This window comes from Caloenas nicobarica, chromosome 3 (assembly GCF_036013445.1).
Source record: "Caloenas nicobarica isolate bCalNic1 chromosome 3, bCalNic1.hap1, whole genome shotgun sequence".
Classification (NCBI taxonomy): Eukaryota; Metazoa; Chordata; class Aves; order Columbiformes; family Columbidae; genus Caloenas; species Caloenas nicobarica.
In genome coordinates, this window is record NC_088247.1 from 87,646,174 (window position 1) to 87,672,216 (window position 26,043).

General features: G+C 46.1%; 1 long non-coding RNA gene across 1 annotated transcript; it reads left to right on the plus strand.

The window, feature by feature from the left end:
- The first annotated feature begins 1,020 nt into the window (after window positions 1–1,020).
- Window positions 1,021–24,474, plus strand: LOC135987339 (uncharacterized). The gene is made up of 3 exons (XR_010605993.1): window positions 1,021–1,160; window positions 2,192–2,266; window positions 24,452–24,474. It is a non-coding gene; the product is annotated as an uncharacterized LOC135987339 (long non-coding RNA).
- Window positions 24,475–26,043: the final 1,569 nt, after the last annotated feature.

Sequence of the window (26,043 nt, forward strand, 5' to 3'; positions counted from 1 at the left end):
GTGAAGCAGTGGAACGGGCTGCCCAGGGAAGTGGTGGAGTCACCATCCCTGAAGGGGTTTAAAAGGCATTTAGACGACGTTCTTAGGGACATGGTCTAGTGCTAGAGTTAGGTTATGGTTGGACTTGATGATCCTGAGGGTCTCTTCCAACTGAAATGATTCGGTGATTCTAGGAGTGGCTAAAGTCACTTGGTTTGTTCAGCCTGGAGGAGACAGAGGGGAGACCTCATGGTGGCTACAGCTTCCTCACAAGGGCAGGAGGAAGAGTAGGTGCCAGACTCTTCTCTTTGGCAACCAATGACAGAACCCGAGGGAATGTCAGGAAGATGTGCCAGGGGAGGTTTAGGTTGGACATTAGGAAAAGGTTCTTCCCCCAGAGGGTGGCGTAGCACTGGAACAGGCTCCCCAGGGAGGTGTCACGGCCCCAAGCCTGACAATGTTCAAGAAGAGACTGGACAAGCCCTCCGACACATGGTGTGACCTGTGGGGTTGTCCTGTGCAGGGACAGGAGTTGGACTCGATGATCCTCGTGGGTCCCTTCCAATTCAGGACATTCTATGATTCCATGAATACATTTGAAGGTATCTCAACCCTGTCAGGGAAGCACCCCAAACAGCCTGGCAAAGCTTTCCCAGACAAACGCGGACCTGTCCGAGGCTGCCACCCACCCGTTGCTACCACGGCCCCGGAACGCAGCAGACCGCAGGGGCTAACCGGGCCCGGCCGGCAGCGCCGCTGGAGAAGCACCACCCGCTCCGACCCCTCCTGTCCCCATCCCCCATTCCCCGCCGGCACTCGGGTTCGCCCGTCCTGACCCCACCGCCGCGCAGCCCCGTTGGTCTCGTCCCGTTGCCCCGTCCCCGCCGCCGCTCGCCCCGCCCCTCCCCTCGCGTTGCCGCGGTGACCGCGAGACGCGCCGCGCGCCCGCCGCCGCGCCTGGCCCCGCCCCCTCCCGTGCTGCCCGATGACGCAGCGGCGCTGCGGCGTGGGGATTCCGCCGGATTACCCGGCGTGCCCCGCGGCAAAATGGCGGCCTGAAGCGAGAGCGTGGGGCCGGGCCGAGCGGGGGCAAAGTTTGGGGCGGGCCCGAGGCGGGGCCGAACCGGGGCAGAACCGGCCGCAAAGTCACTGGGACCCCGGGCGGAGCCGAGCCCGACCGGGTCAGAGCCGGGCTGGGGTCCCGGGGGTGGGGAGCGGGGAACGCGATCGACTGGGGACTGAGCCCGGGCCCGGGCGGGCCCCCCCGCGCCCCCGGGCCTTCCCGGGCGGGCTTCGAGCCGCTGCCCTGCGAGCGGGGCGTCTCCCTGTCCCCCTGTGTGGCCCAAGGCCGAGAGGAGGTGTCGCGTCCCCGGAGGACAGCGGGTCCGGGCGAGTCGCACCGTGGGCAGGGGGATTCAGCCAGGCGGGGCGGGCGGCAGGCGGGGGCCGGGTGCGGAAGCATGCGGGAACCGCAGCCTCGGTCCCGGGGAACGGGCCATCCCCGTGCGGGAGGGTGGTAATGCCACCGCCTCGGCCGTCAAGGCGTTAGGGAGCTCTCCCTCGCTGTGGCAGGGAGCAGGGTGGGCACGGAAGCGGCAGGCTGAGCTTGGTCCACGCAGGGTGTAGCCTTGTGCGGGTGATGGAGAGGTGGATGGTGTGGGGGATGAGAAAGCAGAATCTGTGCAGGGAGCGATGCTGGAGTAGGAGCTGCAAAGTGGAACAAGTCCGGGCCGGCATGTGTGTGTTAAAGAACCAGAGTATGACTGACAGAGTCAGAGTTGGAAGGGAGGGAGCAGCACTCCCCTGGTGCCAAACCTGGCCGGGGGAATGGGAAATTCTCTACCAGCCTTGACACCCTTTCTAGTGCAAGAGGTGCTTTATACTATAGAATTAGTGAGCAGTCCCTGGGACATATGGGAGGACTTTAAAGAAAAACAGGTGAACAATAAATACTGAACTGGCTCTGGGATTGAGCATACTGCATGGAGCAGAGTAAAAGACTGAGTGCTAATAAGCAGATTTTCAGATGGGCAGGAGATTGCATTGGTAGGCATCAGGGTATGCAAATGATATGCGAGTCTGGCAAGGCTGGGAATGACCTAGATCTGAGAGATGCCAGGTGGATGTTGTCCGCTGAAAAGAATCATCCATCAAATATAGATAGTTCTGTGGCAATGAAAGCTTTTCAGAGGTATGCATCTCTGTTTTACAGATTCAGAGAAGGAACTGGGATAAAGGGCCTATGTAAGAGGAAGCAATGAATCCTTGTTGAAGCGTCAGACGGCAGGTAAGGAAGCCAAGAATGAGCTGATGCTGAGTGAGACTCTTCTTCTGGTCCCCACACTTGTATTTTTTGAGAATATCTGAACCACATACCTGAAAAACTGTCCCTCTCTGTGCTGTTCTCTGCATCATCACGCACCTGTGTTGCCTGAATTGAGAGGCCAGGGGCATCGATGAAATGGGAGTGACCCTGAAAAATTCAGTAAGAGCTCCTGGAAAGAAAAGTTCAGTTAAAAATATAAGCCCAGTGCTCTTTACGTGCCATCCAGAGAAGCAGTCTAAAGTCTGTTATGTCAGTGCTGAAGTAGCTGTTTTCTCTGTGTAATCACAAGAAGTCTATGCAGCCAGGATCCCAATGAAATCCTTTCTGCTTTTGCAAGAATGGGGCTGCCAAAATTAGGTAATTCTAGTGATCCTCTGTTCTGTTAGGTTATTTCTTCCACTGCGTTGTTTTTTTCCACCCGTCTTTTAACTGATACCCTGATGGGTGATGTAGGTGTACTGCTGGTGTTTCTGTCCTCTCCTGAACTCACTGTGGAGATCCAGTTTAGGGGGACAGCTGTTTGGTATCCAGCAGCTGGTCATTTGATCATGCCTTTCTGTTACTTGTCAAATCACTTTTAGTAAAACTCCTTTCTCTCTTCTTCACTTCTTAGTGAATCACTGCAGAAAGCATATGTATCCCAACAGTGCTTTGCATACAGTGTGTTTCAGCTTCTGGATGTTAAATCAACATTTAAACTAGCAGGTCTTAGCTGTGGTATCAGGAGCTTTTGGCTTTTCATTCCTTCCCAGGCAGCCAGTGCTCTTGAAATCATGGCAATGCATTTTAGCAGGGCCGACAGAGTTCCAAAGTGCAGCCCATGGCTATCTTAATCTTTAATATTAACAAGGCATTGGGTCAAGAGAGGATGAGTTACATGCCAAGACATGTTGCCTCCTCAAACCAGCCTTCTGAACCAAAGATGACCTTGCATTCTTTTCCAGTCTGTTTTTAAGGTGTTCGTTGGCTGCTGCAAAGTCACTTGCTTTGCAGCTTTCAGACCCTGAAATCTTACCTCTGCCATCCACTCTAAGTACAATCATGTGGCATAGTATGTAGGGGAAATAGACTGGAGCTTTGAAAGAGATATAGTCCTTTGCAGGTCTGCCCCATTTTGTACCAGAACAGGACAAATAAAAGTCAGATGGGATGAGTGATTTTTGGTCATTTTGCTGATGTGAATGGTACCAGAGGTGGCTTGGAGAAAGAACTTGTGGCAGCTGGTAGAGCATATAAAGTGCTTTTAAAAAGGTGAAGAAAGCCAAGTTATTTGAACAATAGCAAGATAAACAAGTTTCAGTAAAATGTGACTGTATTTTTTGGTAGTTGTTGAAGTAGACTTGATGCTTGTGAGTCCTGGAGACTGATGATTTTTCTGAAGGTGAGCTCCCTAACCTGCTGAAATGTCTGCTATGTTTTATGGAAGATCCACTGAAAACTGCTACAGCATAGTGCTGAGAAATAGTTCTGGAGGTTAGATCATAAAGAATTAACCATGTTGTGTACTTGTTTGCGAGGGCCTAGCTTTTACAGCACAGTGTGACAAGAGTAATGCAGTAGTGGCTAAGAGCTCTCCACTTTTCATGTTGCTGGGAGAAATACAATGTGTAGAGGTCTCAAATGAGTCTGCATGTGATACAGATTAAGGACAGGATTCCTCCATGAAGAAATGAAGATCTGGCTTGACATCTTTTGACTCATCTCTGTTCTTTTGATTTGGGCTCTCAGGAACTGGAATTGTCATAATAGAGCAGATTTTCTTGGCTGTTCGGCTTGGTTGATGCTTTGAGAGTAAATTCAAGGTCCTGAAGCTGAGTCTGTTCATCTCCTTGCTTGAAGGCTTTGCTTGTGAAGAATCTCCTTTTTGTATGACACTTTGAGCTATGGAGAGAGTGAGTGCTGTGGCATTTGTGCTAGCTGTGTGCACTCGAAGTCACTAGTAACTGAGTAAATATCATCCTCTCTGAATTTCATTTTACACGGGACTGCAAAGGAAGTATGTGTGTAATCTGTGCAAATGGCTGATGCCTTAGGGCACGAAATAATCCATCCTGTTTCCCTGCCAGTTCCCTACCTGAGGGCTTTTCCTTAGATCTAGATTGGCTGGGTCTGTAACTGTGGTACGAAGAATGTTACTTTTAAAAATTGAAGTACTTTTACAACTGGTTGGAAAGGAAGGATGACACTGCAGTCAATTCTGATCTGCAATGTAGGGTACCTAATTTCTGCCACAGTTTTATTGTGTGAACATGTTCAGATCACTACCATTGCTCTTCTTTGGTTGCAAAATACAATTAACGCCCATCTTATTTGGGATTTGAGGAAGAGTCCATAAGTGTCTATAAGATGCTTGGATACTGTGGTGTCGAATGCTTTGGTAACGCTCAGTGGAGGAGAGGTGAAAAGGATATTCCAAGCCACGACTTCAAAATGAAGCAGGCGCCTGTGTGATCCACTGTCCTGCATATTCTGTAGCATGTTAAATTTGCTATAGAGTGCAAGTCTTGTTTAAGGCAAGTGGACACCCCTCCCCCCCCCGTTTTTTTCCCTTCCCAGGAGCTGTTTGCGTGTTTCTACAGCTTGTAACACCTCATCTGGCTGAACTTTTTGACTTAAATTAATATTTTCTCCTTTTTGCCCCCTTGTTTGTTCCAGACTTGGAAATTGGTCTTTTTGTTGTCAGAATGTTCATGTCTTTTAGCTAATATGCTCAGACAGAGAGGACAAAGAGTAGCATCTTGCAGGCTGTCTCATACTTAGAATGACATGAGCCACCCTCTCTGGAGTGTCCTCCTGGGAGCTGTGCTTAGGAAGGAAATGGCGTGGAAGACCGTGTAGGAGTGTGAGAACAGCATTGCAATGGTTGGAATGCAGGATAAGCATCACTTGGGTGGGCTCAGTTTTCCTCTGCTTTTTAACAATGCTGGGTGCCAAGCCTGAGGAAGACTGCTGTGTAGAGGTGAAGGAGCTGGAATGTATTCTTCAGTTGAGGTGAATGCAATTCAGTGAAACTGATAGGCATCAACCTGAATAATGATTTTAAAGTATTTTCACATGATGTCTAATCTGTGGAAATTCACTACCACATAATAGCACTGAGGCTAAGAGCTGAGCGGGATTCAGAAAAGATCAAGCACTGGTGAGTGGAAATGTTCAGACTTGCTTTAGCTAAAGAGCTTGTTTTAGAAGGTGTATTTTTCAGACATAACCCGATCTCTTAACAGGTAAAGGTTTGACGAAAGGGCAGTTTGTTCCATAATTGTCCACTGAGGCTTCTTGCTCTGTCTTCTAAACCACCTGGTACTGGCCTGTGTTAGAAGCAAGGTGTTGAATCACTCTTATTTGCTATATTAGGTTCCCCACTAACCTTTCTTTTTGTGATAACTGCATTAGGGAAAAAAAATACCCCAAACCACTGACCAAAACACAAACACACAAAGCACTCCAGCTGCTCTGATTAGGCCTGGTAGTTGAGGATTTAAAGCTGGTGGAGAGCAGAGTCCTTGGAAAGGTAATGCAGTCCGTAGACAAGGACCGTCTTATTCACGAATGCAAAGACATAAAGGTATTGTCTCTTCATGCTGAGTGGTCAGGCAAAGCTGTTTGTGCTTCTTGCCTTTGCTTGTAAGAGGGAAAAGAACGTGTGGAGTTTGGCCTCTCCACGTTGCAGCCTTGTAGTGGACTTTAGTCTGGAAGGCGGCTTAAAGGAAGGGCTTTGAAGGCTGTTCAAGTGAGATCCAGTATGTTGTCATGTGAGCCTCAACATCCTAATGTTTGGGAGGACACAGTCTGTGTCCTGTGGTCATGTCCAGTTTGTGTCGAGGATCAAAAGAATCATCAGTGCTGCTTGGTCAAGTAGGCATAAACATGGTTTAATGGATAGGCTAATAAAGGTAAGTGGCAGCGGTGTGGAGATATATATAAAAAGGTGATTGTTTGTAATGTTTGCCTAAACGCAAGGGGAACTCCTGAGGGAAAGTTGGGGGGGAGATCTTCAGAGCTAGGAGCAGCTCATATCAACCTCAAGATATCTGTATGGATACCCTCCCTATGGGCTGTTCTGGGAACAACACGTGCTTTAGGGTGCAACATAACCCTTTTGTGGCAGGCGTAATGGCTTTGAGTAAAGGGTTACTGACTCTCACAGAAGTTTTGTGATGCTGTGAAAGTGAAATGGGTCAGGATTGGAAAGTAAGGTTTCCTGCGAGGCTTAGGCTGGTTTTTAGGCACAGAGGGTCCGACTTGCTGCTAGTGGCAGGAGAACTGGTTTAAATTTCTAATTTCCAGGGGTCAACAAATTCAGAACTGAAAGTCCAACAGTGACCACTGTGTCTTTGGTTGTGTTCTATATTTGTATTTTGACTCTGCGATAAAACTGGCTTCGGCAATGTTATAGGAGTCATAACTGGATTTTCTTTTGTGTTTAAAGTCTTGGCTGTGCAGTGCATTAGCGTAACACTCATGCATTAATGGTTCTCAAATCAAAAGGGACAGATGAGGTAGTTTCACTAACTATTGGGGAATTACACTTAGGCTCGTAAAAAGCCTTAGGCGAGTTTTACTTCATAGCATTTGTTTCAAAATAATATAAGTTATTTTCCCAAGATAATAATTAGATAATCGTTGTGGCAGTAAGGTTTTTGACCATTATTTTAGCATATGCTACTTAGGGTAACTGCATTTAGACCTGGTTAAGTCTTGCTGCACAAGCTCTGTATAATTCCCAAAGTTGCCTTGCCTCATTGTCTCCTAAATCAGATTTCATCCTGCAGCTTTGCTCTTCGTTAGTGAGAACTCTGCTGCTGCCCAATGGGAAGGTTACAAATATTCTAGGGAAATGGCTTGAAATCTTGTCTGTCTCACACAACTGAAAAGTGATTGCAGTTAATTCTACTGTTCTGCTTTTTTCTTGTGTGTTTTTATTTATCATTTTTTTGTTATTGAGAACTCTTCCCCCTTCTCTTTTACCTGTGGGAGATCCATACCCAATGTATTGTGCACAGCCCTTCCAAATAAAATGATGAAAAATGGCAGGTTATTTGTTTGAAGAGTTGTTTCAAGGTTTTAAGGAACCTTTTTTGAGAATGGACTTCAAATTCACATCCTACCTTTAAGTGGTTTCATTTTTCTGAGCAGAAAGCGTCTCACGCACTGAAGTATGCAAAATGTATTAATTGAACTTTTAGAATTGAATTTCTAAGCTTTGCTTGCACTATGGTTAGGTAAATACTATGCTCGGAAGGATTTTCTCAGGTAACTGCATTTTGCTAGTGATACACTCTGGTAGTAGTTGTCTGTGTAGACACTGAATCCAATTCTTCTAGGGCTAGTACGGAGTGACATTTTTGGGAAGCTTCTTGCACCAGTTGGATTGATTTTCTAGAGGCAATTCACCCTTGCTGGGCTGCAGAATTTCTGTAGAGTCTACTTAAAAGTGTATCCATTTTAGCTTGATTAGATGATGCCTTTGTAAATAGGTCCCCAGGTGTATCTGAAACAGCTATAACAGAATTCATTGTCGTCAAGGCTCCAGCTGGATGGGGAGAGCTGTATTACTATGCAGCTCCAGAGATGATTTACTACCTGACTGACAACTTGCAATATAAACATTAGTCCAAGCATGATCTTGTCCCAAAACCCTGCCTACGCAGGGAGCCAGGAGCCTTCCTGCCACGCGCCATAAATCGTTTACGGTTTGCTCATGCCCGTACATTTGAAAAACAGCTGCGTATTGGGGATTAGCAGTTTGCAGAAGGCCCGTGTGGGGCTAAATTAGGGTCTCTTGTCCTGGTGGTGAATACCGGTATCAGCATAGCACGAGTGCTTCTCTGCACTGGAAGGCAATTTACTCTGGGAATGGGAGGCTGGTGCAGGCTATCTGTGAGGGTACAGCAGCCGGGGGAGAGCGTTGGATTGCAGTGCTCCAATTTGAGCTCAGATGCCTGATCGGTAGCTGCCCAGCATGGGGGGGTGGGGTTGAACAATTCATTGTTAGCTGTACGGGGTTTTTTAAAAAAATTATTTATATATTTATTATTTCTCTATATTTTACATGTGTGTACATATATACGCACAAAATTCAAGCAGACTACTCCTGTCTCCTAGGAGCTGAAGGTTGATAGGTTTTGGGTCTGTTTTTTTACAGTGTGAAGAGTGGTTTCTCTTTTGCTAGCCCAGGGTAGCAGAATCAAATTATATACAAGGCCATCTGGGGCTTCACAGCTAATTTTCAGCTTTTATAAAAGTTTTACTGTGTCACTTGGATTTACTAGAGCTTTGCAACTTCAATTCCCAAAGTAAAATTATTTTTGTGCTGGCTGTGATAATTTAAATTACCTCCTGGAGCTTCTAATGACTAACTTGTGTTTATGGTGAAATGTCCCATTTGCCCAAACCCTGGAAGCACGATCTGTTTGATAACTCTAAATGTATTGATGCTTTTACACTGGTGCCGAGTACATCAGAGCCTAAAGTCAGTTGGTACCTTCAGGTCTTTCTGTAATAAAGAGAATATGCAGATTTTGCTGTACAAATGAGACTAGACAGTACAGTTCAGATACCTCCTATGTGCTGCTGGGAAAAGCAGATACAAGTAGACCATTTTTAGCTGGATTGGTGCCTCCATCAACTAGTCCTTTATTGGGTGGGTTGGGTAAGAATCTGGGTGGAATGTGTCAGCAAGGCACCCCCTTCTAGATGCATCAGCTGAACACAACTCCTTCCAGACCGTACCACGAGCATCCACGGGGCCATGGGCAAAGCTGGTAGGCTCTGGGTAAAGCAAGTGACTTATTTCCAAAGTGACACAATCAGAAGGGTTCTTACTATGTTTTTGAAGCTGCTGCATAGGCATCGCTCTGATATAAGACCATTTTCCTGGAGCTTCCCATTCTGCTCACCTCTCCTCTGTTGTAGGCTGGGGGAGAGGAAGGGCTTATCCCTGGCTTTTTTGAGCCTAGCAGTTGCCCCCATTTTTCTTATTACTTTCGGTGAAAGGCTGTACAGTCTGTTTGATTCCTTGTGCTTTGCTGAGATGGAGGCCAGATAGCACCAAATGTGTTTGTGGCTGTTTGTGTGGGCATTTGAGATTTGGAAGGCACCTGCTAATGAGTTGTAGGTCACTTCATGTCAGATTGGCTAGGTTTCCATCAGGCTGGTTCTTTGTTGCGGCAATGCATATGGACTGTGTATGCTTGGGGATCCCTATTATCTATCTCAGAGGAGGAGGGCTTTCCTCCTGTTCGCTGCCTCTCTCCCCACAAGAAAAAAAAAATCACTGTGTTCTGGAGAGCTGTCAGCCTCCAGATTGAATTAAATGGTTTGCCGTTTATACATAGGCTTTTCCAGATACAGATGGAGGTTAGAGAGGGGCATAGGTATGTGATTGTATTTTGAGCTTTCCCTCCTTCTCCTTGTTTTTGATGCCGTTGTCGGAATTCACCCTTCCCTTTTCCTGGGAACTGCGTGAAGGAATTGCTGTCACCCAGAGTAAAGCGAGCTCTGCTTGCCTCAGGGCCTTACCTCTCCAGGTTAGGACTTTGCCCGACTTCCATGGGCGGCAGTTTGTTCACGAGCTTATGTTACTTGAATCTTCTGGGGTAGGTCTGAAGGCAACAAGCCAGAGCAGTGGAAATCTCAACTCAGAGACGCTGGGATAGGGGAGAGGAGGAAAGAAGAGAGCAGTACAGTTAACTCTTCCACACCCCCCCCTCCTTTTTTCCCCTGTTCTCTCACCTGCCCAGCTGTGTAGTAGGTTAGCAGTACGTGTCTGTTCTTATTCTTATGAAAGTAGACTTTGTTCTCTGAAGACTGCTAATCATGCCCCATGGGGGTGTAATCAGTTATAAGGTATTTAATACAGTGCAGGCGGGAACAGGCCGCCTGGACGGGCTGGCAGATTGCAACACTACAATTATAAAGGGCCCCTTTCCCCCACTCACCCGCCCACCAGTGGCAGGATGAGGGTTGTGCCTTGAAACAGTATTAAGTCTATGAAAAATAAAGATGTAGTGGGGGAAGGGAGAGGAGAGGCTGAAGGGACAGCTCCTATTCTGGGAAACGGGCAGACCTGCGTTCTGCGAGCGCTGCAGCCATTGCAGGTTGCACTCTTGAGACTTGTGAGAGCTTGGGTGCCGTCACCATTGTGGTGGGTTGCACAGTGATGGCCTTTGGCAACCTGTAGAGCAGCAGGGGCTTCCGTCCTCTCTGGAATGTGTTTTCTTGTGGTGGCTGGGGTTGGAGAGGTATGGAGTGGTTAGAACTGGAGAAGCCCTTTCTCCTGCATGCGGTGATTTACACACCTAATCTGTTTGGGTGCTGTTGTAAATCCTGTCAGGCTTCTATTTATGTCTTTGAATATAAATCTATTGGTAAATCTGGCCTTTCATGGCTCTTTCTTCCAAGTACTGGAGCTACTGCAGCAGTTCACCTTACTGGCTAAGAAGGGAATAGGTAGTTTGAGGCCTTGGATTTTAATGAGCATGGAAAAGTCTACTGGACCTAATCTGGTCTGGCTTTGTTACCTAATACCAGACCATTCCCCTCAGTGAGGGCTTTGAAATGCACATGTAGGGTGTGGAACAGCTGGGCCACAGCCTTATAAACCATCCCTGCTCCGGCAGCTTGCTAGATGCATCGGCACGTTTCTGAGCTTGTAGCTACACTGACCTTTCCCCTTCCAGGTTCCCCAGAGACAACAGCGTTTCAGCCCTTCGACAGTGCTCTCAGAATTTGCTGACACTGTTTTGTGTGGTGACAGCACAGGGCTCCCTCCATGTGTGTGCTGTTTGCTTCTTGGAAAGTAGAAGGGAGTCTGTGTTCCACCATATCCATTTGTGTTAAATAGTTTCAGTCATTTTTGCCTTATGAAATTGTGCTCCTTTCTGATATTTTTGTGCTTTGCTGAAGTTCAGAAGCTACTCTGTGAAGCACAGCAGATAGAAGCTCTTTTTTTGGCCGCCTTTGGGATATTGGTGTAGATTCAAGTGCAGTATATTCTTGCAACAGTGTTGATGACAGTGTTGGCTTTCCTGCTTGGCCCTGAGAGAACACTGGCTATTAAGTCTCACAGTTGGCCCTTAGCACTGGACAATAGGTTTTTAGGAGTGGGTTGATGTTTAGTTGTATTGCACAAAGTAAGCGCAGTTTCAGAATGTGAGGGGTTTGCAATACAACCGTCCTTTCATGGGCTTGAGAATGCTGCTGACAGCTTCACCTCTTGACACATCCTTATCCTTTTCCCTTCAGAGTAACTTCATGTTTGGGAACTGTGGATTCTTTGGAGAGCTTTGAGATTTGAAGGAGTGCTGCATGAAGGAGGAGTAGTGTTTTTTTCTGACTAGAGCATAGAACCTCTGTTACTCTAAAATAGCGAGATTCTGAGGTGAGAGGTTATGTGATGTCTTGGGTTTTTATACCTAGAGTCTCTTCTCTTGATCATGTAAGTGACCAGATGTCAGTGCTGTAGGGGGAGAATAATGTATAATGAAGATCAGATCTGTTTCTGTGGGCAGTGGGGACAGTGTTTACAAAAGGATTTTTGTGTAATGAGGAAGTGCCTGCATCTCAGAGAAGCTACTTGATTCAAGGTAGAGTGGTTTCCTGGGGCTGGAAAAAGGCCTGGATCCTTCCAAGGACCCTGATGCTCAAAGTCAGCTTCTTATTCAGCTCTGCCCCCTTAGCTCAAGTCATCTCAGTGATACATTTGCCCCTTGTCTTACAGGAAAAGTCGGGGAAATTCCCTTCCCAGGCTACTGCACAGAGCTGTTCCTGCCCTGGGACATGATTACTTCCCAGCCCTGGTAGTAGCTCTTCTCTTCGCTGTGGCTTGCATGCCCAGTTGATAACTCTGCTGCCTTGCTCTGTTTCTCTTGCCCTATGGCCCAAGTAGTTGCCTGGAGAACTCGAGGACTCTCCCACAATTGAGTTTGAGGCTGAAGCTGTTGTTGGGGTCCTGGCAGTGGCAGAGCTGGCAAGCGTGGGCAGCGTGGCGGGTGTCAGCGCCGTGGGTGTGCGGGCTTGCTGCTTGTTTTCCTTCCCTGCCTGGTGAGGAATGCAATGTGTTTGCCTTCCTTGGCCTGTGGTTGCAGCCACATTCCTGCACTGGGAGTCAGCACGGCGGCGGGCGGCGTGCTGTTCATGCCCCCTGGCTACATGCTTTCAGCTCCACATCAAAGGTGTGTTTAGTGTGTAGCTTGTGCCATTCCTGGCCACACCTGGTGGCCTGCAGGCATGCAGGAGGTGGAGTCTGGCTGTGTTTGCAGATGGCATTCAGGGTTCAGACTTCTTGCTTGTGGAAAGGCTGGAGCTGAGTCCATGCTAAACAACCCCAGGAATGCAGCGGGAGAGCTGAGCAGCACAGTCACTCCAGGGGCATGTCCTAGCAGCAATGTTTCCTTTATAGCTGCAGCAAAATAACTCATGCCTGATTCTCCAGAGGAACAGGCTGTTTGCTTGGGTGTGTTTTAGGGTTTAATTTACACCGATAAGGACAATTAAGGTTGGCTCATCCCCCCCTGCAGCATTTGTGACCTTGGCAATCAGTAGATGATTGAGTGGCTTGTGCCATCAAGCTCTGCTCAGTACAAACTGTGTGTGAGATGTTTGCCTGGAGATGGAATGGCACCTGGATATAACCCGGGCAGGAGTGTTGCCCACAGTTGGTGGGTGTCGTGGTTTAACCCCAGCTGGTAACTAAGCACCATGCAGCTGCTTACTCTCTCCCCCCGGTGGGATGGGGGAGAGAATCAGAAGAGTAAAAGTGACAAAACTCGTGGGTTGAGATAAAGACAGTTTAAAAGCAAAAGCTACACACGTGAGCAAAGCAAAACAAGGGATTCATTCACTCCTTCCCATCAGCAGGTGGGTGTTCAGCCATCTCTAGGAAAGCCAGGCTCTGTCATGTGTAACGGTTACTTGGGAAGACAAACACCATAAGTCTGAACATCTTCTTTCTTCTTCCCCCTGCTTTATATGCTGAGTGTGACATCATACGGTATGGAATATCCCTTTGGTCAGTTGGGGTCAGCTGTCCCAGCCAAAACCAGCAAAATGGGTAAATGTTTTTACATGTATGTGCTGCAGCTGAACTGCTCCAGCTCCTTCTGGAAAAGCGTCCTTTTTCTGGCTGGTACCTCAAGAGATGAGGGCAGGAAGCTTGGTGAAGGATGGCAGATCAGGATGCAGATGCATTATTTTGGGATCCTTGACATGATGTCTGTGAGAAATGGTCACTAGTTTTCTGTGTCCCTATCATGCAAGCTATCCTTGTCCTCTTTATGTAAGTCCTTCATTTGCCTGGTGCAGGGAAATGTGGTCTGTTCTGACAGTGTCAGTACAGGCAGCCCATAGGCAAGGCTTGTGGGAGAACAGGAGAACATCTTCTATGTCTTGAGTAAGTCCTGGGCTGTTCACTTCATTACCCAGTTTACTTTGATCTCTGGGACTTGCACTTTCCCTCCTGTCAATTTCTAGTAGCCTGAAATTCTGTGACCTGCCAGTCATTTCCATATTAAAGTTAGTCTTCTGCAGAAGGCCTCCTTACTGCCATCTTTAGACAGTAGCAGGCATGAAAGATTTGGCTTTCAGAAGTGCTCTGGCTTTATAGCATAGTTTTTGCTTTTTAGCTGTTGCCACAGTCTCTGGGTCAGTTTCTATAGAGCTGCTGTTACCAGACTGGTCCATGCCACACTCTTTTACAAAGCAGGATCTCAATGATAGGTGATCGGGAAATGTTACTTGTTGCAAAAGACTCTTACCATTGTGGAACGGTTGGAAATTATTCTAATTGGGCTCTCTTCTCTATTGGTTTCATGTAAAATGTGCATTTTGTTTCGAACTCATTGCCACTGACTCTGTACCTGACTTTTAGGGCTTGGGTGTTGATGAGAAAGTGTGTTACCTGAACCTTCGTTTTCCTTCCTCTGTTCTGCAGTGCCAAAGTGAACAATATGCCCTGTGGCAACATGAGGTGTAGCAAAATATAAGTAAGTCTAAAAATGGGTTATGTGGAATGTTGCTGATAGAACATCTGAGCTTGTATAATCATTCGGTGTTCCAGCTTTGTCATGCGATACAGGCTACGGCTGCAAAAATGGAGGTCTTGTTTAGGATTAAATGCTGCTTCTGCTGTCACTTTCTGATTGCCAGGAAGGGAGTAACGGAGCTGGAATGAAACTGGTGTGACATTGGCTAAGGAGGAAGGAGGGATGATTCGTGGCCTTTTTCTATCCTGTCAGTGAGTGTTAATATGTTGTGGAGGGAAAATGACCAGTTCCTTGTTTTGGTTCCCTTGGTGTCCTTCAGGACTATGTAGGAACCCAGATCAATGTGCTTCTGTGGCCAGTCCCAAACACCTCAGCCGGGGAGACGTGCTCTTCCAGCTAAGAGCAGTAACCCTCACTGAGCAGCTAGATCTCCCCCTGGTGGGACAGGGAGTAGGAAGCAGGGCTACGGCTGGACGGTGAAATTTGGAATTGCCCTGATCCTGGGGCACCTTGAGCCGGCAGCAGATGTGGCGTTTCTCCAGTTGAGACATTCCTTATGTCAGAGTCACAGGCTCTATAGAGCTGAGCTCGTGCAGCTGCATGAAGCCGAAGGCGTGAGCAAACAGCTTGCTGCCGGCACTGGACAAACACCTTCTGTTTGCAACATCTGCCTGCCTATATGCTGGCATTTGTCCATGGTCTTTTTGCCCTTAGAGGAGCAGTGATCTGCTAGCTCTTTGAGTGGTTTAGTCTGACACTTGACCAAAAAAAAAGGTACCTGGAATGTGATGGCTTGCTTTCTTTAGAATATCTGGGTCTGATCATCCTCTGCTCTCAGTTAGAGCCCCTTTGAGGATAGGTGACTTCACTTACAGCTGGACTATCTCTCATTCCCAGCTTGCGCTCTGAAGAGCTGCACAGAGCTTACTTACAGGGGGTCTGCAGGGAGGAGCCATGTGGAGATGAGGGGCTTGTCTTCACGGCTAAAAAGGTGATGTTTTTCCTTAACTTCAGAATAATTAACGGCTTTATGCTGTCCCAAAGGATAACGACGGTAAAGCCTGGCATTTCAGTTTTATGAGAGCAATGGCAGGCAGGGGATGTAGTGCTAGTCTGAACAGCCTGACCTTGTGGTAACACTAAAGTGCTGAGCCTTTGCTGCAATTGCCCCTTGAGACAATTTATGCTCATTATTAGCTCCAGCTGAAGAAAACCAGTGGGTCTAGCAATGATGACAAATGTGGAAGGAGATGGTCGGTGAGAGCTCTGACTCTGCCCTGAGGAGGGCTTGTATCTGAGGGAAGAGCTGAAGCAACCCTGCTTAGTCTCAGGTGGGACGTCTTTGGTTATCCCCCCCAAAGGAGGAAGGTGAACCTGGAAGGTACAATACAGCACATACAGAAGGACAAGCAGTCCAGCCTGTGACTGCTGGTGACAGGCAGCCTCCTTGTGTACAGCCTGTAGGGCAGGGGCTGAAGGTGTGGGTCCCCTCTGCTGTGGTTAGAATCCTGCTGTTAAAAGGACTGACTAGAGCCCAGGTGAATGGGGAGAGAAGAGCCATAGCCAGTTGCGTGCTTTATACAGGTCACCAATGAAAGACGGGTGGATCTATTTGCTTTTCCTAAACTGGATTAAACTGCATTGTATTTCTGTGACTGAACTCTCAGAATAAAATCTCTTGGCAGTTCAGTGGTGCTGAAGACTAAGAGAATCATTCAAAACAAAAAAACAAACCTAAACTAAACTAAAAGAGAACGGAACCAAAATAAAACCAATGAGGTAAACTGAGGCCAGATCAACTACAGGGCCACACCACAAAAAAGAGAGAAGATGCTCCAGGGTTACATTCAGCTTCAGGAGCCATGCTTCTCTATTGTTTACAAAGTTCAGACGAGTTTTGTGCCTGTTCCTGCCCTTGGCTCAGACTCTGCATCTGCTGGGCCCAAAGCATGTTTTTGAAAGCTGTCTCCTTTCCTTGTTCTGCCTTTGTGGCCTGTTGAGACAACTGCTGCCAGCGTGTAGGTGTGGGTGCTCTAACACTCCACATTGTGCCTGGGTGCAGAGGCTGAATAGAAGTTGATGGGGAATATTTGATATGGTCTCCAGAGTAAGCAAGGGCTGTGACTTAAGCAGGAGACATCTGTGCCTGGTACGGATCCTGCTTTGCAAAGGAGTCAGTAACAACATCACTCGTAACTTCTGGGAAGGGAAGGTGGAGGGATTTGATCAGCTTTGGGAAAAGGCTGTGAAGCTGTGAACCCTTTTCAATTTTCTCCCTTTGGCTGGATAGGTTTATTCCTCTAAGATCACTTCTGTTTCTCTCAGTGCTACACTGCTTTTTCCTGCCAGCTTATAACGAGCTATTGCTCACTGTAGGTGAAGCAAGGATCAGGCAACTTGGTTGAAGAATGACCCACTGCTGTCCTCGCACAATGCCGGAGTCTGTAATTTTACTTCGTTATACTGACTGCTGTCTGTATTGAGTGCTATAAACATCATAAAATATTTCTGTGCTAGAAAATCTCTGATGAATAGCACAGAGGATGGCTCAAGTTTCCATGGCAATGCTTCTGAATGTGCTTCTGTCACCAAAGAAAGAGGGACTTTCAGTTGATTAAGGTTTGGGGGTTTTGTCTGAGAAAGGGGATGGTGGTGAGACTGCATGTTAGTTGTTTGCCTGCCTTTGGGTAGTGCCTCTGACTGATATATAATCTGGAGAAAGAGAAAGCTAACATTTGTCTAATGGCAGAGACGGACTGTGTCGTGAAAACTACAGCTGGACTCCTGGACATGCTTAACTGTTCAGCTACAGATGCAGCTGCACAATCACCCAACAGTTAATCCTGTACCATTCTCTGCCTATCACATCTGACCATCTGCTAGGGAAAAGCTAATTAAACCAAAACGATTCTTGCTGGGATTAAACCCCAGCAGCAGAGAGAATTGAGTATAATACAAATATTGTTCTCCTACTACTGGATCAGGGTTGCTGCTTTATTTGTACTTATAAAGAATTGCAGTTGTTGTCAGGTAGGTGTTTAGCTCATGCACACTTTTCTTCTCTTTTCTATCCCAGGTCACTCTTGTTTTAGATGCAAGAAATAAGTCTGTGTCTTGCTGAATTGTCCTGCAGTTCCTTATGAGAGCTGAGGCTCTTTAACATGGAATTTCATGCAAAAACAGTGCACAAAGCTGTTTTTTTTTTCTTCCTAGTGCCTCAGTTTCTTTACTTATGGAATGGAAATTGTTCCTGCCTTCCTCATTGCAGGTATTTGTGGTGAGCATGAATCTTAGCGTTGGTGTGGGGCCACCTAACCTTATAATTGCTGAAAGCTACCAGCGTGGATCTGAGACTTAAGACCAGTTTATTACGAAAGTGTGCCTCCAGCCCTTTGAGAGTTGAAATTTAAATCTCATAAAATAGAAAATGCGGAAGTGTGGTTCCCTCAGCAACTGAACTCTTGTGTGTACCTACAGTCCATGTTGCCATGTGATCAGGTCTTCAAAATAGCTCTTTCCAAAAAATACTAAATTAAAAAGACTTACAACTCTGGTTGATTTTGTGGCTGCTGCTGGTGCTCCGCAGAAATAACAGCTCACCACTGTGGTCAGAGTTGTGGCACAATTGAGTTTCTGAAGGCCAGCGAGGGATTTAGTTCTCTGCAGGGGACTCTGAGAGGATTCTTGCTATTGTCTTTCTGTGCTGAGCATGGAAAACTTGTACTGAAGAGGAAGTTAGTTCTGTATATGGTAACTCAGAGATGGCAGTAGAAGGCAGCAGTGAGAAGGTGATGGTTGTGTTGCTGGAGTGGATGTGAGGAAGGTTGGAGTGAGCATGAAGAGACCTGACTGAAGAAGCAGATAGAGATGAAAGTGAGAGTGCTAAAAGAATGGAGATAAATTAAGTCTTGATATTCGGGAGGAACAGTTAAAATAGTTTTGAATGAGGAATGGGGAAAAAACAGTAATTTTGGAATTGCTGGAATTTAATTTTGACAAATACATTTCAAGGGGAGCTGCTTTAGGAACTGAGGAGATGAGATGTGATTTTAGAGTGTGGATTTGTAGCATGTTAGGTCCGTGACCTCGGGCTTGTTTTGTGTATGTACTTACCCCACAGTTAGCAAGAGGACTTCATATTTTGGTGAAAGAAGGGCAGTAGTAAGGCCATACCTGGGGGCAGTTAGATAACGTGCTGTAACTCCACACTCCAGTTTGCTCAGATAAGCTGTTGGTGAGCCATACCCTTAGGAATGAGTGAGTGGGGAACATTGCCTTCCCAACTGTTCCAGGTGTGTTGGACATCAGCAAGCAAAAGCTGCATGGTTGTATGGAAAGCAGGGTACAGCACAAGTATTTGTGATCACCCTTCCCCCCTTGCTTGGGGAGAGTAGAGAAAATGTTATGCCATGCTGATCTGAGCATCATTATTATTATTATTATTATTATTATGTTTAATTGGCATACGAATAGTGAACTTTAAAGTCACATAAATATCAGTACCTTTAATACCTTATTATACCTTGTGTACTGTGGTTAGCTTATATAGATTCTGAGAGAGATATGTCACTTTGGGTTTTTTGGAAAGGAAAAAACCACAAACACAAAACCCAGCAAAATCTTATTTGAAAGTAGAAAAGGGCAAAAAAGGGTTAACTTCAGTATTGGTAAGGATTTTGCCATTGCAGGGAAGTTGTACTGGTTTAACTTAATCAGATTAGAAACAGCTGTGATTATATTAGTGCAGCATTCTTGTATAGGCATCCTTAATTTAGTTTCTGTTTTGTATCTATCTATGTAACTTAAGTTGATTCAATGTAAAGTGCTCTTAAACTGAATTAGGAACATTTACCCAGGAGGGTTATACTGCTTTATATTATTTTCTAAGTCAATTTAATTTTGTACAGTGTATATGTAGACAAGACCTTGGGGAAAAAGCTGATCCATTTTATTACTTGCTGAACAGTATGTCATGTTTGGCTGTAGCCATGTGATTGTGGGATGAAAGAGCCTGTTGTGGTGCATGTTGGTGGAGGATGGGCAAACTGATCGTTGCAAGCCTTTGTACAGCTAGGTCGTTCTTAGCCATCGTGTTCGATTAAAGTAGATTACCCCTCCTTATAAATTAGGCTTTTTCTTATCTAGAACAGATGTGAGACCCCTGAAATGTTATTTTAAAGTTCCTCTTCAGCCTGCCAATAAAAGTGCTGTGTAAGCAGTGAAAGCAATGTCTCAAAACTTTTGCAAACGTTAAATGTTTCAAAATATTCAGATGGCTGAAGAGGTTTGAGCTGGACTTTTCTACAGATAGGCAGATCTTGAAAGAAATTTCACCCAATTTTGATACTGTTTCTCAGTTAGTGTCTCCCTCCAGTACGTACCTCGGTTTATATGGTGACTTACATACTTAACAAAACTCATGGCCAAGGAAGAAGTTACTATGTAAGTACTGCAGATGTCCATTCTCTTTCTTGTTGAAAAGGATAAATCTAGTCAATACATCTTGTGTTTTCTGCTTGTGGGTGAAGGCTCTGTGGGAACAAAGCCGGCATGTGAATTACTCTGCAAGCATGGTTGGCGTGGTAGTGTTTCAGAATAAAGCTGACTGCTGTAAACAGCCATTTCATTTCTTGAAATTCGCTTTTGTGAGCACCTGCAAGCATCAGGGCTGGACTTCGCCCCTCCTCAGCATTGCAGATGCTCTGTAGGCTGGGTCACTGCAACAACTTGTCCATCTGTCCTCTGTAAATAATGCAAATAATGTGCTCTGCTCCATTGTCCAGCTGTGTAGATACTGCATAGTGTGTTAGCCATCTGTGCATCACTGCGACTCGCAGACAGAGGGGTTGTTTTGTAGGACGTATTGAGGCAAGTATATAGGTTGCAGTAATGGAGCATTCTGTAGCAGTGCTATATTCTCTGCTAGAGGGATGGCTCAGTGACACTCAGTCCCTGGCACTGAGGAAGTGGAGGCTGTAGTTTGCTGAAACAAGAGGACTGCTGATACAAATTGCTGGGGTTTATATGAGACTTAGCGAATACTTACAGGGGCTGAGAGTTTGCTTCTCAGTGTTCGAAGAATTTAAGCTGTTCCTATCTTGTCCTAGTTAAAGCCTTTTGATTTTATGCTCTAGGAAGGTAAGGTATGATTTTTTTCTTTTCTTTTTCTTCCCCTCCTACACAGCACAGGAGCTGATGGTAGTCTGGGAAGGGAATTCCTACATATTGATTTTATACAGAAATGTTCACTCGCTCCCTCCTTCTCTTCAAATGTTTGCTTGCTGTAGCCATTCCCTAGCTTGTGTTTGCGGAAGTTTAAGGCCATGGCTCCCGATTTCCCTCATGATCTACCAGCTTTTTGCCAGATACATGTTATTAGAGCATCAAGATTTGCTTTTTCTAGCAGAGCCCAGACAGTTATTTTCAGGAACTTTTGAGAGTTCTTCTAATCTCCATGAGTTGTTTTCTAATGGCTCTGTATACCTCTTTAAGTATCTGAGAAACATGCTCCAAAATTCTTCCAATGCAAGATCTTAAAAGAACACAGGTAATTGTGAGGAAGGATGTGAAACCCATGGTGCGAAGGCAAATACGCTCTGGAAGTTCGTAGCCTAAACCACCTTGTGAGAGTTGAAAGGATCACTGAACGAACTGAAGAGATCAAGCTAACAGGATTGCCGAACAAATTAAACAGCCTTCTGATGTGTCAGTGTTTCTGGATAAGAAGCTGTCATTAGTCCCCAGTGTAGCTGTCAGTGCTAAAGGTAACTTGGCAAATGACCTTTTGCTGAGCTGGTCCTTGTGCAATTTCAGATGTAGCCATTAAAGATGGTTCTATGCTTTTATATGCATTAGAAAACTAGTGTTCATTTCCTGGTCAAATCTCCCCTGGGTATTTTTATTCTCCATTAACATTCCTTCTGGGGATTGGATTTGGGTCCTTTGCTTCCTGTCCTGTTCCTGTTCAGATGTTAATCAGCTGTTGCATTCTATTCCAGTTACATGTTGGCAATGCTAATCTGTCCTGGCTTTTATAAAAGAGTTATGGAAACTAAGCTACTCTTAACACAGCAAAGAAACTAGAGAATAAAATGCATACTTAAGGGTATGGAATGCAACTGAATTAGGGGGACTGGGATCTTTGTATTGTGGAAGGAGGGAGCAGGACTGCAAGAAAAGTGCGATTCTGATTGCTTTTAAGAAACTTCCGCAGGGCATGATGGGTATGACAGACACATGATATGTCCGGTGGTATTTACATTCAACAAGAACTATGTAAGACTGTAAAGTGTAGGCATTTCATTTTCTTCGGAAATATGTTAGGTGTTAAGTAGGGCTTGTTACAGGGACTCTTGTTCAACAGCTATAGCGTGATCCCTTTTTCTTGATAGCTCTTGGAATTGTTCCCATGCAGGGGACAGAGGTTTTTGCCTAACAGTCAAGGTTAATTGGTATGGAAAATCAGGAATGAGCAATAATCCTCCTGAAACTCAATTTTAATCCAAGAGTCACTATAATGCTATTATTCAGATCTGAATTGTGAGCATTGACATACAAGCAGAACTGAGATGCAAGTTTCTGCACTAGGAGCTGTCATCCTTTTATTTTAAAATGAGTGAGCTTCAGAGTAGCCAGCAGCATAATGGATCTAAATGTGCTTTTAATTGAGATGCCGTCTCTGAATGAAAAGATCTCATTAAATGTTAAAATGTCCTTTAATAACCTTGCAGTCCTTTTCCATTGTAATCTGTGCTGGCAGTCTACAGGTGCTGCTTTTAGCTTCACACAGCTTTTGTGTCTGTCCTGGACAAGACCTCTTGATGCAGTTATTGCATCATCCATCTTGCTGGTCGGTTGTGTTGATAGGGTTTACTGCAGCAGCTCCCCACATAGCCTGGTTTGAGACGTGGAGGCTGAGGTTGCCTCTGTCCATTAGCACAGAAGGGCAACTGGACAAGTCTGTCTTGCGTTTGCTTCTCATGATGCTAGTGAAGAGACATTGTTGCCTCCTAAAGTGGGATGTGCCAATGTCCTATGTTGGATATGTGTTTGGAGTATAGGTTGGCCCACATAGACTGAAAACTCTAGGTTAGCTGTGGTGATCAGATACGTGGCATAGGACAGTAGCAGCATTTTTTTTTTTACATGTCAGTATTGCATTTGGAGTTTTTTGGAATATGTTGACTCTGTGATAGCCAATGAATGTTTCTGTAGTGTCGCATTAGAAACAAATGTGACGGTGATTGTGCTGTGGAATTTAATTTCCATGTCATACAAGTTTATCTTTCTGAATTAAAAGCAAGGTTAAAGAAATGCTGCTTTTAAGAGGAAAAGGATGGAAAGATGTCACAGTGCCTGAAATAAGAAACATTCTCTACAACATAATCACCACATTTCTGTTGAGGAAGGGAGACTGCTGACCGTGAATTCTGGTAAGCAGGCTGGTTCGTAAGGTCAGAAACAGCAATGCAAGAGAAGGTGATGATGAGGAAAACCCTGCAAGTCCTCTTCCTTTTTGCAGCAGTTGAACATTCCCTGCAACAGCAAGCAGGCAGAGACTGTGTGCATCCTAGAACCAAGCAAGTATTAGGTACCTCAGGCCTCAAGGGACTTGCCAAGTATCAGGAAGACAGTAGGCGCCTACAAATGTTGCCTTTTTTTTTTTTTCTTCAGTGCTTTTCCTCTTTTTTTTCCAAAGGATTCCTTTTGGGACCTTTTTTTGTGTGCTATGGACCTCTTTCGTGTTACTGGAGACAAAGTGATGCTAACAGGGAGTGTTGTGGTTTTGCATGCGTGCCAAGTGGCTGTTAGTTGTGTGGCCCTGTATAGAATAGTCTTAAGCAATTCTGTGCTAAATCACATCTGTTCCTCGTGTGTGGTAAAGGTTTTGCCTTTCTCAGATCTCATGGAAACATAGCTACTTTGCAAGTGGGTTTTGCACTGAGGGATGCTCTCTGGTAAAAACAGCTGGAGTCAAGCTTGCATGCTGGCTGTGCAGCTGTGCTCTGTCACTGTCACTGCGCTCTCACTGTGAAGAGGAAAGAGGTTGTGTGTGTTTTGTCTTTGTGAGGGGGTGGAGGAATCCTCAGCTTTTTTCATTAACAAAGCAAATTGTTAGGTTTCCACTGCAGCCTTCTGACCCTTTGTGTGTTCGTGTCTGTTTGCCTGGAAGACGTGACTATTGCTGATGCTGATCAGTGTGAGCCCAAGCCTTGTAGCTGTCAATGAGCCATTCCAGTGAAGCTCTAACTGTCACTGAGCTTAGAAATGAGGTTGGAACTACAGTGGGTAGTAGCCAGAAGACAGTAGAATTGGAGCTACTGCAGACACTAGCCTGCAAGGAAGAGGACTGTAAATGTTAAGGAACATTACTGATGAGAGATGGAAAGAGTAGATAAAAGGAACCAGGAGGTTAAGTTTCCTCTTGTATTACAGTGCTAATTAGAATAGCTCAAGAGCTACCTCCTACTTGTAGCTTCAGGCTAAAGCTGAGCTTCTCCAGGGTAGTCAGAATGTGGACTCGAGAGCAAGCTCCTTCAGAGACAGGCTTGTGAATAGCATGTTGAGCAGAATTAGTGCCTTATTCTATTTCTGGATATTACCTATATCCATTTCTGCTTTGGAGCACAAGGTCTGTCCTGCAGAGAGTGCCTGCTCCTCTCTGAACGGAGGTGAATTGAGCCACCTTGGAATTCTCTCTCCGTGGTAGCAAAGGATGCTCAGGTATTGTAGGCAAGGAGGGCTTACCTGTGCTGTTCAGGGCAGGGAATTCTGCAGAAAAAAAAATACCGTGGCATGGTGTTTGGAGCAGAATGACAGAAGCTGGATTCCTGATGTTGGACAGGAGTGCAGGTGGGGAAGCAGTGACCCCTGGAGCCATCTAGAAAAAACAGGCTGCCTTTCAGAGGTCATTTACTGGTCTGCACAGGCGTCCTGCTCAGTGGAGAGATGGTTAAAAGACCTTCCTTTTTGGGGACACAGTGAAGACAAGGAGCTTATTTCAATGGAGGGTCCTGGCATTAGATAGTAGCCTCACAGTGCAGCAGTTTGCTGCCGACTCCTGCCCTGGCACCTGGCTGTGGGTTGCTCTGCGCAAGCCTGGCTGTTTCCATGTGTTGTGCTGATAGGTGACTGACATCAAGTTTCCTTTCTCATGTTTCAGGAGCTGTTGGCCAGATGCTGCTGGATGCTGACAGGGGAAAGCTGATTTGCAGACGAGCGGCCAGAAATGTTTGGACATGTCGTCACTTTGAATCTGTAAGTCCTTGTTTGAGGGAAAATTGCCTGGAGGCACTGTGATTATTTAAGTGTCTCTGGAAATTCTCAGATCATGAGGGTAGGTTTCAAATCCTGGTATCTTTTCCAGGTAGGTGGGGATGAGGTGGCAGGTAGCACAGTTCCTGGCTCTGGGGTAGGAAGCAGGACAGTCCTGTCTGAGCCTGAGGAACTGCGTCGTGAGAAAGAGGGAGGCCTTCAGCATGTTTGCTTTGAGCACCTCTGCGATGGAAACGTGCATGGACCCATGGATGCAGCTGTTCCTGGAAGCCTCTGCTTGTCTACCAGCCCATATGGCTGGTGATTTTGCCTTGACGCTGAACCAGCTCCTGCTAGGAGTTGATGGAAAAGCAGATTCAAACTATGCTGGTCTAGTCGTTCGTGGAGGTGTACGTTCTTCCTTTCTCTCTCTTTCTCCTCCCATACTTTACAGTTTGCCCCGCAGAGCAGTTTTGCTGTTATGAAGCTGTTTTTTCCTGTGCTAGTCGAGACCCGACTGTAGCGTTGTAGAAAGGAAAGGGGCCAGACAGCTTGTTGGGGCAGGGCCAGCACTAGGGCACCTCTTCAGTTTGTTTTGGCAAAGCTTGAGTTTGCGTGGCCCTGGTTGCCTGCCTGTTCCATTCACCTTCCGTCTAGCTCTCCCTCTGTGTGTACAACTGCTCCACACCCTGCAGGCCTGTCCCACCTCCCAGGGCTTGGTGCCATTGACTGGGAAAAAGCAGCACAGCAGCAAAAGTGCACCAGGGAAGGGGAGGCTCCACTGTGATCTCTCGTGCCAGTGGCAGTGATGGCCACAGAGCTACACTCTTACAGCTGGCTCCCAGATCAACCCAGTTCTCTTCTTGTAGTGATGGGTACCCTGGGCTTTGGACAGAGAGGAAGGTTGTTTCTGAACTTGTGTTGGATCCCTAGTTGGCTGGACACTATTTGACAGAAACCTATGAGCAGCAAGATAGAGCATGGCATGCTGCTTGCTGGAAGTCAGAGAGTAGCTTGCCTTCCTCTCGTGGAGGTGTGGGTTATCACAGCTGTAGGTACAAGGATGGAATGTTTTGGCTCAAACAAGAGTCTGATAATTGCCAGCTCATTTGTAGGTGAGAGGCATAGACTTAAAAGAATGATTGAGGTGATTGTTAGCATTACCAAGCTTCCGTACCAAAGGCTTCACAGTTAGCATCCTGCTGTGGTAGCAGGGAAGATTTGTTGGGAGGGTCCCATTTCACAGGAGGTTTGTTTAGTCCTTCCTGGAACCAAGGTTCCCTTGAAGCTATTGCTTCATGAATTTTGAGTGTGTGGTCCCAGTTGCCTGAGTGCCTTGGACATGTCCTTGCCAGGTGCCTTTCCAGCTCTTGCCGGGCTATGTAGCCCAACTATTGCAAGCTAATTTCATTTACTTCCAGAAGATCTGATGTGGGTTGAGGCAGGTACCTAGAGTGAGATGACCATCCAATTGTCTTTGGTTATAAACATTCCCTATTC